Source organism: Microtus oregoni, unplaced genomic scaffold (assembly GCF_018167655.1).
Source record: "Microtus oregoni isolate MIOR12 unplaced genomic scaffold, Mior012 000112F_000, whole genome shotgun sequence".
In the NCBI taxonomy this organism is placed as follows: domain Eukaryota; kingdom Metazoa; phylum Chordata; class Mammalia; order Rodentia; family Cricetidae; genus Microtus; species Microtus oregoni.
In genome coordinates, this window is record NW_024544730.1 from 377,860 (window position 1) to 386,813 (window position 8,954).

The 8,954-nt window shown below is 43.3% G+C and overlaps 1 protein-coding gene across 1 annotated transcript in view; it reads right to left on the reverse strand.

Annotated features, from left to right (window-relative positions):
• Window positions 1–4,726, reverse strand: part of LOC121443688 (protein Jade-3) — a 100,034-nt gene extending 95,308 nt beyond the window's left edge. The window contains exons 1-3 of the mRNA XM_041645493.1: window positions 4,499–4,726; window positions 3,735–3,806; window positions 1,787–1,895 (exon numbers count right to left, since the gene is read on the reverse strand). The gene's annotated coding sequence lies outside the window, so the exon portion shown is untranslated. The remainder of the gene's footprint in view (window positions 1–1,786; window positions 1,896–3,734; window positions 3,807–4,498) is intronic.
• Window positions 4,727–8,954: the final 4,228 nt, after the last annotated feature.

Sequence of the window (8,954 nt, forward strand, 5' to 3'; positions counted from 1 at the left end):
GAGGCTCCAAGGGCACTCCACTGGTTTCAGTCACAGAAAAATTAATTCTATCTTTTTCTCGCTGTGTGACCTTTTGCAAGTTGGCTCTGTTTCACCATTTTAAGATTCACATGTCTGAGATATGCTCTGCTCAGAGAGCTATCCAGTGCTCAACATAAAGAAAATTGTTACCAAATCTCTGTTGCTATTATTTTTATTATTCCATAAGGTAATCGCCATTGTCTTTCCTAGAACTAGTAGTCAGATATTATCTGTTGAAAAAAAATAGTTCCTTGGATCCTACCTTAATACCTAACACTTTAAATGTTATTTCCAACAAACAGCATTTTAGGGAGTAAGGGAAGATGAAATAAGAGGTTACAGAGCAAATATTACTTCAACTAAATTCTCACCACCATCCTCAAAGATATGATTTGGCACATGAAGAAACTGAAGCACAGAGAAGTAAACTAGCCAAGATCAAGTGGAAGAGCAGAATATGAGTCCAAGTTTGCCTGATTCCATTGCCTGTAGTGGATATATGACATCAAAGGATTCCCTAACTCATGGACTTTGTCATCTAAGAGCAGAAGGCCTTAAAGATGGATATGTACAGTTAACATACTGTTAAGTGACTCCCAGATATCTATTATCTACTCTTCAGATCCTTAACCAGGCCTCTGTTCCCATCAGCAGAACATTCCTCCTCCTAACTGCTGAAAAGATTCCTCAAATTCTTTCCACTGGACATTAAGCTCTTACTTAAGGGGATGAGTATATTTCTCCCTTTTTAGCTCTAGCAAATAGAAAAAACTATGTTTGCTGAATGAATTAAGTGGAAATTATATTAATGACCACAAAGTTGAGAGTTTTCATAGTACTAAAATTTGACATAGGGAAACACACAACAAGAACAGTGAAAGGGAGAGGATATCTTAAATACTTTTACCATTGGTTATGATTTCTCTATCTAGTATCAGAGATTAAACTTGGTTTACAAACATATGATTGGTAGCTACAGTGAGACTTTACCTCTGGGGCCCTGCCCCACCACCAATGTTCTGCTATACCAATGGTTGCCTCTGAGACACTCTTCACGACAGGATGGCCTTGACAAGTACCACTCTTTCAGTGGTTACCTCAAATGATTTGTAAAAAGAAACAGAAAGAGCAAATGAAGGCAAACAGCTGATAACTAGTGACCTTGGATAAAGGGAATACAGTGAGTTTTTGTACCAATCTTGCAACATTTTTAAAATTATAATATTTTATCAAAAATTAAGTTTTCAAAATCTAATACCAGCAAGTTTCCCAGGAGATTTCAGCACAAAGGGTTCAGTGTATAAGTCAAGCTGATATCACATTTTCTTGTTAGCTAGTCCAAAAACAACATTCTAGCCAACCATAGTAGCCCATACTTTATAATCTCAGCACTCAGGAGGCTGAGGCAGGAGGATCATGAGTAGGAAAGCCAGTCTGGGCTACACAGTAAGCCCTGTCTCAAACTAACAAAAAAGCGACACTAGCTTAGGTTTGTGGGCTTTTTTTTTTGTTGCCTATCAGCAGGTATCAGAAGAAAATGACCTTTATGGGTAGTGGGGCATAGCCGTGGCTTATGAGTTGGAGTGGAAAAATTATTTGTAGCTTGAAGGGTACTTATGATATCATAGATGCCTTCTATTTGCCAAAGTCCCAGTATAACTAACTCTCCCTTGACAGATCTTTTTTCTTCAGGGCATATCAGAACCACCCAGTACCCACAAGGACATGCCCTCATGTTCAGAAAAACAGCATTTTGAGTTCTTACCTTTCCTTTCCCAAGTCTGGAAAATTAGATCATGTAAGTTTTTTCCAAAGACTAAGCACAGAAGCCCTTTTGATTGTAGGATCCTTGCTTCTGTTGTCTATGGATAGCCCTACAGAAAGGAGAAAACAATAACCATGGGGGAGTCACAAAACCAGAAAATTTAAAGCAGTAGTTACTTGGTCTATAATGATCACCTGCTAGCATCTTCTTATTCATTCAGCACTTCTAAACCACCCATCCTAGATTCTCCCCACCCTGAAAACCTTTATAAAGCTGAGAATGCTTTAGCTTTCTCATCCACAGTAACCAGAACAATATAACTTATGAATGAGCCAAATGTCCCCACTTTATAAGGGTATCAAGGTAAGGGGTAGGTAGCTCAGTAGTAGAATGTTTGCTGAGTATGTGCAAGACTCTGGTTTCAATTTTCAACACCAAAAATTATGGTTAGGATAGTGCCAGATGGGTATCACCCAACACCCACCTCTCACCTAAAAAAGTGAGGCAAGCAAAGATCACAGTAAATTATCCCAATGAGAGATTTTCTTAATATAAGTCAGACTATCAATTCTATCTTCTTCAGTTCCTACTTTTTATAAGCTCCATGGAGAGGTAGGTACATTATGTCCCATAATAATATTCAACCTCATTTTAGCCTCTCTCTCTGCATTCCTATCAAAGCTTCTAAGAGCTCTCTAATGTCACATCTACACAAACACCTGATGTCTTCTGATTTCCTCACCAGCACCAAAATATGTGATTAGTTTCATTTAGACCTCAAAGTAAAAAAAGAAGAGATGGCTTTGTATAGCTTAGAGGACAAACATTTGCTATGGTTGGTAGAACACAACAGAGAGGAAAGGCAAGCATTACTAAAGTAGATGGCCATACTAAATCTGACATTCTTGTACTTTAGCTTTCACTAACTCATATGTCTTGGGTGTAATAACTGCCCCAGAATCATCAGTTGTGATGGTCCTGGGACTCTCCCCTATAAGCCAGAAAGTGGTTTACAAGTGCCTTGAAAGCTATTTCCAAGTCATTCCTGGCTCCTTCACTTTGGACAAGAATCATATACCACACTGCCATGGTCTGATTCAATAAAGAGAAAACTAAGTATGGATTCTGGAATTAGAACACTGTAACCTATATTATTCCAGAACTAACTGGCTAAAAAATGTGAGAAACTCTTTTAAGGTGACAGTATTGGAATAAGAGCTCTTCTCTAGTGAACAGAAGTGAAAGAAAGGTGGCAATGATGGTTCCCAATGTTGGGAATTGAATATGAACTGTGCACTCCCCAACTTAATATGATCAGCATTCCTCCAACTTCTGTAATCCTTGAGTGAGAATTTATCCTCTAATAATTCAAGTATTTAAACTCAGAGCTCACCTTAAATCGAAAAGAAAATGATAATTATGGAAGTAGGACACTCTTAATGTTAAACAGAAAAATATGCTCTTTTCCCCACCCCCATTCTCCAACCCCCAGGGCAGACAAGAAGTGGCTGCAGGCAAGGTATTTAAGAAGTACGCTGGGAAAGTGGATTCTGGTTAGCACGAACTAGGCAACGATGTGGTGTAACCAGTTTTTACCTATTTTTTTTTTTTTCATTACTTTTCCGAGTTTAGAGAGTAGCAGCTATCTTTATCTGACTGAATGCAGGGAATGAGGTCTCTTTTCCCTCTAGGTCACTGGAATTACTGTCACTAAGGTTTTGATTTCTTATACCATCTGTGGAGGACAGAGGGTGGGGGTCTCATCCTCAACTTCACAAGGTGGGTGAGGGTCGACACACATCTCAGGACATGTATGTCCTTGTACCTTAGGCCAATGGAGCAGCCAAACAAGTTTCTTGCCAAATCCCTACAAGTGACAAGTCCTAGGGCTGCACAGAGATGAACTGTTAAGCACGTCTTCACAAGGTGGGTGAGGGTCGACACTCACTTGAGATGCCACTCCACTTTCTTCCTGACAAATAATGAACGCAGGGTGCCAGTCTCCACCAAAGCCAAGGCTCTGCTCCGAAACGCAGGGGAAAAGATGGGAAGATTAAACAAACAAACAAACAAACAAACATATAAATGTGGCCCCTTCAGAGGAGGTCATAAAAAACGAATTCGAGAGCTGGAAAAAAGTTAACAACTGTACCATGCCCGGTGGCAGAAAAACCTCCCCGTAATGGGCGATTTTCCCACCTCCAGGACCGCAGGGCGCTAGGCTGCTGCGAACACTCACAGGGTCCTAACAATGACGGCAGAAAGGAAAGTTCGCCGTCCGCCAGCCCGCAGGGCGCCCGCGCTCCCGCTAGCTTGGCATTTGGGCTCTCGGGGTGCCTGGTTGCTCCCTGCACTGCCGGGCTTCCCCGCTCCAGACACTCGGTGTCTTCCCGCTCGGCAAGGCTCAACCAGCCAGGGTGCGCCCTCTCGCTGCTAGGACTGGCCAGCCGCAGGCGGCAGAAAGAGCATGCCCTCTAGCCCCGAGGTCTGGTCCCCACGAGTCCCGAGAGCACAGAACAGGCACGGCAAGGGGCGCCGGGAGGGGAGTCTGAAGGCAACGGCCGCCACAGTTATGGCGCTCAACGCCTTCCGAGGTGGCCCGGAGGCTGCAGCCGAGCTCGCGTGTCCGTGTCCGCCCCCCCCCGCCCCCCCCCCCAGCTCGGGCCACCAGGCACAGCGCGCCACCAGCAGAGGGGCGACTGGGCACTTTACCTCAGCCCACACAAGCTCTCCGCTCCACGGCTCTCGGGGGACACCGGAGGCAACCGCTTCGTGGAACTGGAGCTCCCCCCAGCGCGGCGAGGCCGGGACCCCTAGCTCCACGCCGCCCTCGTCCCACTCCTCGAGGCCACCTCTCCCGCCGCCAAAGCCGCACTACGCCCACAACCTCGCTGCCGCTGCCGCGGTGACCCTCGGGAGCGCCTACCTTCGGCGCCGCTTCGGGCTCCGCTCCTTTCCTGCCGCACTCAGGGGCCCCTCAACGTGCCGGGCGAGTCCGGCTAGGGTGGTAACCGCCCCCTAGCCGCCCGCTTTCTTCTCTTCCCTCCCTCGCACCTGCCCCCTAATCTCCTCCTCACCCCGCCCTCCCGCCCGGACCTCCCAGCCGCCACGGGGGCCGCCCCCTAGCGCTGTGCTCCCGCCCTCCGCCCGGGCCGCCTGGCCCGTCAGGCCTCAGCCCTGGGCAGGCTGCTGGGCGGCGGCGGCCGAGGAGGCGCGGAGCACTATTGTATTCCTGACACTGTGCGCTCCCACGCTCCGCCTCTTCCCTTTCCTTCCTCACCACCGCCACTCCCCCCCCCCCCCCCCCCCCGCCACCGCCGGCTGCGCTCGCCCTACCCGACCGACTCCCCGCCGTCTGCTCGGCGCGCGCTCTTCTGGCGGGCTGGGCGCCGTCGCCAACGCCACCGGCTTCGAGGCTCCGCCCACTTTGGGCTCCCGCACGCGCGGCGCGGTGCTTCAGGTGGGTTCTCCTCCCCTCCTGCTGCGCGCGCTGCTGCCCTGAGGAGTCCCAGCCCCGCTAGGCGCTAGAAAGGGCGAGGTGCACTGGCTCTATCACCGGCCAGACTTAGCTTTTCAAGTCCCCGCTTCAACTTCAAGTTCTGTGTATAAACTCGGTGACCACCATTGATTTGTGTCATTTCTGCTTGAAATATGGAAAAATAATAAAGGCAAGGAGACAATTGACAACACATTTATCCAGTTGCAAGCAAACATGTTTTATGAAGGTGTCGGCTGCTTTTCTTTTTTTTTAACTTCTGATGTCTATGTAGCTAGCCTACAGCTCCCAGTTATTCAAACCTCCATACAGGTGTTGCTGTGGAGGTATTTTGAAATATAATTAAAGGCCGGTTGACTTAAAAGTGGGGATTATTTTCTCGTATAGTGTAGGTGGCCTGTCAGAATTCTTTAGAAAAATCCTTTAAACCAGGGCTGAGTTTTTCCTGAGACAGAGAGGATTGGACGGAGAGTTTAAAAAGTTCACCCAGGGACGCCTGCTTTAGTCTGTGCCCCTGGGTTCCAGCTTCCTGATCTTATCTTCCTGGTTGCCTGCCCTACAGCTTTTGTTTTATTAACCAGTATTACAATTAAAGAAGACAATAGCTTCTAATGAATAAGTGGGAAATGACATATATTATTAATATATAAAATAAGTGTATATAATTTACTAATGATTCTGACCCTTTGAATTCTGATAAATACAGAAGTTTGCAAGCAACTTACTATTTACCTTTCTAGAATTGAAAATACATCATGATTATGATAAACTCATAGTCATTTTCACTTATATTTCTAAGATAAACAATGTAGATGTTTGTATTTTGTCTACTTTGCATACTGTAGATTTAATTCTTCATTATATGCAAATGTCTGGAAAAATATTCATAATCCTTCACATTTACTGTTATACTTGATTTATTTTAAAATAAAATTCCACAGGGAGATGTAAACATGTTAGAAGGGTCTCATGAAACCCTGTAAGTACCTCTCAGACTTTTCTCCCAATAGTAGTCTAACATAACTATATCAAAAGCAAGATAGGGACACTAGTCCAATCCATAAAGCTCATTCGGATCTCATCAACTTAGCAAGCATCCATTTCTCAATCTGAAAATTTAAGTTCTCCACAATTTTTCCACCTATGTGGATTCCTGTGACCAAGACAACCATCTCAAAGCAAAGAGTCTCCCTGATATGCCTTATCATCAATCACCTCCTTTTCTTAACATAATTCCTGGCAACTCCTAATATGTTCACCACGCCATCCCTCTAAATTTGTTACTTCAAACATATTATATAAATAGAATCATACATTTTGAAATCTGTGGGTTTTTTTTCCCTCAGCACAATTTCTTTAACATTCATCACTGTTTTTATTGCTGAGTGATAATCTACAGTGTGGCTATACCACAGTTCATGCATTCAAGGACATTGGGACTGCTTCCAACTTTGCCCGTTAAGAATACAACTGCTGGGCTGGAGAGATGGCTCAGCGGTTAAGAGCATTGCCTGCTCTTCCAGAGGTCCTGAGTTCAATTCCCAGCAACCACATGGTGGCTCACAACCATCTGTAATGAGGTCTGGTGCCCTCTTCTGGCCTGCAGACATACACACAGACAGAATATTGTATACATAATAAATAAATAAATATTTCTAAAATTAAAAAAAAAAAGAATACAACTGCTGGGCCATGGGGACGGCTCAGTAGGTAAAAGCATAGCCACCAAGCCTGATGACTTTTTTTTTTTACCCCTGGGATCCAAAAGTTGAAAAGAAAGAACGCCCTGAGTCCTGAAAATTATCCTCTGATGTTCACACATAGGACACACACACAAATAGGTGTAATAAAATTTTTCAAAAAAAGAATAGCAGTGCCGTAAACAGTCTTATAGAGATTTTTGTGAGAACAGTTTCATTTTCTTACATCAAGTAACTATAAGTGCAGCTGGGCGGTGGTGGCGCACGCCTTTAATCTCAGCACTGGGGAGGCAGAGGCAGGTGGATCTCTGTGAGTTCGAGGCCAGCCTGGTCTACAGAGTGAGTTCCAGGACAGGCTCCAAAGCTACACAGAGAAACCCTGTCTAGAAAAACAAAAACTAACAAATAATAATAATAATAACTGTAAGTGCAGTTGATGGTCAGATGCTAAGTGTGTCCTGAGTGTTGTAAGAAATGGCCACATTTCCAGACCAGTTGGCCCATCTTGTTTTCCTAATTGCCGTACAGAGGAGATCAGTTTCTTCTTTACTCTTCCTTAGTATTTGTTTGAAATAGTCACTATTTCTGTTTTCGCCTTCCTATGCTGATAGCTCATTTTAAATTGGCTTTCCCTAGTGGCCAACAATGTTGAACTCCCTTGCATGTCTTTAGTTGCCATCTCTTTGGTGATGTGTCTGCTTATGCCTTTTGGATATTTTCTAATTTGATTATTACTTACTAGTAAATTTGGAGAGTTATTATATATTCTAAATATAAGTCCTCTGTCAGATATGTATATGATCAGAAAATAATTTTCCCATTCTGCAGCTCATCTTTTCATTTGTTTAACATGAGATTTTGCAAACTCTTTTTGGAGGGCTTCAGCTTATCCAGTTTTGCGGTTACATATAGTGCTTTTGGTGTCATACCTAAGAAATCTTCACCTCATCCCATTTGCCTTCTCTCGTGTTTCCTCTAAGAAGTAGTATAGTTTTATGTTTTAAGTCAGTAGTTCCCTTTGAATTAATTTTTTGTTAAAAACTTGGACCTAAGACAGAGATTTTTAATTTTGCCATAAACAGTCGATGACTCGAATAAAATGACTGTCTTTGCTTCATTAAATTGCTTTCGTATCTCTGTCAAAGTCAATTGGGCCATCTGTATGGGGCCATTTCTTGGCTCTATTAATCTATGTGTCTCTCCTGGGAATACTAGTTTAATTGTGATAGAATAAGTAGATAGAGCAATCCCTCCCACTTTATTCTTTTTCAAAATTATTCTTGCTATCCAAGTTATTTTGTCTTTGTTGTTTTTTGTTTGTTTGTGGGTTTTAAGACATGTAGCACTGACTGTCCTGGAACTCCCTTTGTAGACCAGCTGGCCTCAAACTCAATAGAAATCTGCCTGCCTCTGCCTCCCAAGTGCTGGGATTAAAGGCCTGCGGCACCACACTTGGCTGGTAATTTGACTTTTCCTATAAATTCTGTAATGAACTTACTTTGCATTTATAAAAACCTTGATGGAATTGTAAGAGAAATGGCATCAAACCTATATATCTTTTTGGGAAGAACTGACATCTTCCCAACATTCTCTTCTAACCCTTTAGCATGATGATCTCCATCTTTCCATTTAGTTATACTCCTCATTGGCATTTTGTTGATTGTTCACTGTCAGTATAACATAGAAATGCAATTGATGTTTGTGTGTTGATCTTAATATCCTGTGACCTACCGAACTCAATTATTGGTTCTATGAGTCTTTTGGCAGGTACTTTGGAAATTTCTCTATAAAAAATTATGTTATTGGACTTGTAAAATGGCTCAGTGAGTAAGGCACTTGCTAACAATAAATGTAATTGTAAAAAAAAGAAAGAAACTTGTGTTGTTTGGAAATGGAAATTGTTTTATCTCCTTTCCAATCATATGATTTTTATTCCTTTTCCTGCTTGATTGGCAGCATTTGAGTTATATTG